This window comes from Nannospalax galili, unplaced genomic scaffold, assembly GCF_000622305.1.
Source record: "Nannospalax galili isolate Female #2095 unplaced genomic scaffold, S.galili_v1.0 scaffold115, whole genome shotgun sequence".
Classification (NCBI taxonomy): domain Eukaryota; kingdom Metazoa; phylum Chordata; class Mammalia; order Rodentia; family Spalacidae; genus Nannospalax; species Nannospalax galili.
The window spans coordinates 3,913,790-3,917,379 of record NW_008340588.1 but is presented as its reverse complement, the minus strand read 5'-3'; positions in this window follow the sequence as shown (position 1 = coordinate 3,917,379).

Sequence of the window (3,590 nt, the reverse complement as noted above, 5' to 3'; positions counted from 1 at the left end):
CAAACTTTACTCAAAGCTTAAAATGGAAAGTTTAAAATGACCAATTGTTGCATGGCAATTTAGTACATGGAAAGCAAAACTAGAAATTGTCCCTTTCATCTTTGAGTTTTGATTCACTTGTGTATGAAATTGAACTGTTTTTAAAAGACAAAATCTCAAATAGGTTTTGGGAAATAAGATTAAATTAGCTAAAACATAGTACTCACAGCCCTGACAATGATCTATTTTGAATTTACTATATGTTAAGCACCAGTCTTAAACAATAAGGATATAGAACACTACTCCATAATCACATATATATATATAAACATGTATGACTTTGTATTTATTATCATCATAATTTTTATATTATTATTTTATATTTTTAACTTAATATTTGTGTATTTCATACAAAGCATCTTAATCATCTTTATACTCCTTCCTCCATCCATCCGTGCCTTCCCATAGCCCCTCACCAGAATTCATGTATTCTGTCATTTCCATTAAGGCCTATCAAGTCAAGTTAGTGTAGATGTCCCTCAATGCAAGTTCATCCACTGTGTCTAGTCAGCCTTTCAAGACTCATTCCCTTAAAGATTAGTTCAAAAGCCTACTGAAAATTACACATACAGTATCTGCACATGTGTCAATGTGTACAGCTGAAGGCTATATAACAAGAAATAAAATGCCATAAAGGAGAAACCTCCCTCGAGTTGTTAACCATTGTGGTCTAAGAGACTCCCAAAATTAAAGAGTCTCTTACCACAGCCCTTGATTGCCTCCCAGAACTTGAGGATAATACCCTATTGCTGAAGACAGGTCATACTTCAGACACAGAGCAATGGAGCTGGAATTGACCTGGAAGCTACCTCCCTGAAGTCTAACTCTCATAGCGTTGGAGAGCATTATGCAAGCTGTTAAGGGAGAACATCAATTGATGCTCCAACTGCAACTTTGAGGTCTAAAAACCACAGCAATGACATACAATGAAGTAGTAGTGACACTTTAAATTTGGGAGCAATCAACAACTACCTAATTGGACTTAAAGCCCACGCAATAGGAGGGAACTCATGTGTGGTACTGTAAACATTGCCAAGTACACATAGCTGGAGAGGTCACTTATCTTAGAGAAAACCCCAAGGTTGTCTCATACCTAGACAAATGTAATTTTTAATATGTGCTAAACATGAGTTCTTATGTTTACAGACATGTATGTTAATAACACTCATTAAAGAAGATTCTTCAGCAAAAGACAGAGACTATTACAGTGTTCCACAAATGATCACACACAGAATAATTATCTGTGACATGCCCAGTCCTAAGTGCCACATCTACAATGGAATCTCAAAAAATAAATCTTATGAAACATGTGGGAACAAGGGGTAGAGAGAATACTAACACATCTTTCCAACTCTCCTCAACAAAGCTTTCTCATGTAACACAGGGCAATGAACAGAAAGGCCACAAATGGCCAGAAAATAGAAAATAGTTCTGCAGAGTGTGGATCCCTGGACAGGACTCCTATATTAAACTCTACCCACTTACCACTCAGGAACCGTTGGAGAAGAAGGGGCAGAAAGAATGTAAGAGCCAAAGGACATGGTGCATGACCACAGGCAAATAAGCCTTACAGCTTCCTGAGACCTTGCTCACATGAATCTATAGCAAAGGTATTCTCATACACAATACCCATTCAAACTCAAGTAGGCAAACTTCCAGCACAGAACTATGAAAATGAGCAGCAGGCCCCAGTCTTAGCCAAAGACCAATTAGTAGCTTATTACTGCTGGGTGAGGGAAAGCTGATCTTTAAGTGAGAGAATCATCATAATTTTTAACTCAGTAATTAGAAAAATTAAACTTTCCAAGATTACCATGCGATAAATGATGTAACCACTAACTAATGTTGATAACATGAATTCAGAGCAAATTCTCTCACTTGGATACAGCAAAATGTTGAAAAATAAAGTTTTCCTTTACTGTGCATGTTATAACTGATTTACCAATACACAAAAACAGAAGGTAGACAGAAATTGAGTCCTCCAAATATGCCCCTATGGTAAAATATTCCACACACTGCAACTGTTACTAAACCTGGTAGAATCAAAGACAGAGAATGAAGAAAAATGTTGAAACAAAGTAAAAATAATATTCCCAAATATATAATTTATATTTGGGAGTATCAAGGAAGTTATTAGAAATTATAATGGAAAGATAAATAGGTGACTAGAAAACTGGGGTCATATAATAATGTGACAATGTTCTTAAACTAATTAATATATGATTACATATCAATGCCTATTAAATTTTAAACACCTCTTCAACTAGCCAAGGAATTATATGCCTTTGTCAATGAAAACTACAACACATTTTCACATACACATAAAAGTTATTCTTCATTTCCAAGTAAGCTCCTATGCTAACCTCCTCAATTTCTAATAATTGTATTAATAATAAACTGGGAGGCATGATGCAATGTTTCTGAGTAATGACATATCATTTCTAAAGAGGAGGCCAAGTGCATCTTGGACCTCCCCCAGCTCCACTTTCTGGCTTTCCTCCTCCCTTCCACTTGTAACTCCCATTTATACATTATTTTTGGGAAAAAAAATAGTCTAGCTATTTAAATTATATTAAAAGCACATGAGGCTTCTTGCTTGGCTTTATGCTGACTTGTTGAAAAACACTTCCCTTCTTTCTTTAGTTGTGTAAAAAGGGATAAAACCTTAAGTTATTGAGTGTAATGATTAGTTAATGCCTCTAAATCACTAAAGGAGTTCTAAAGTGCACTGGTTGATGGACAAACAGAAAGCTGTGGAGGTAGCAGTTCAATTCTCCAGCAGCACTTTAGGATTGAATATAATATTACTGATCTCATTCTTTTCTAACATTTGGTGTTCCCTGGAGACAAAGCTTTAGTTACATGAAAGCTATTTAGAGTAAGCCATGCATTTACACTTCCATTAACAGTATTATTGAAAAAAATGTTAAATGTATTTGCATTAGGGACATATTACAAGTTTTGATTTTGCTATAAAGTTATATGGAATATTTGTACAATACTATTTAATGAGAAGAACATTGACTGTATGATAATTACAAATTCTGATGAGATAATGTGTCTTTTTATGATTCAGATAAATACAATCTCCAAAGTTTGTTTTAGTGTCATTATTGCACTTGACTTACTTCATACAGAACTTATTTTTAACTTAGATGACTTATTGAACATCAAAGAAAACAAGACAATGGGGATGTGAGTTTATCATGCAATTGAATTTTCAAGTACTTTTGAGATTATTTTTCTTTGGTAAACACTGGCTTTGACATAACACAAACTGTGGTTATTTATTTATTGCTGAGAATAAAGCACTTCTATATTTTTCCCTAAAGAGTTGCAAATATTATGGTTTCATTTTACTGAAGTGTAGTCTAGAATGTGTTGTCATGCTAAATCACTATATTTCTTTAGGAAGCATGTTTTAGATGAAATGCATGCTTTTTCTGATAAATCAAACACATTATATGGACTGTATTGTCCTTATAACTTTTTTAAAAATTATTTTCTGCCAGATAATATTTCCTAAGCTGAATTATTCTCAGCAATAAATA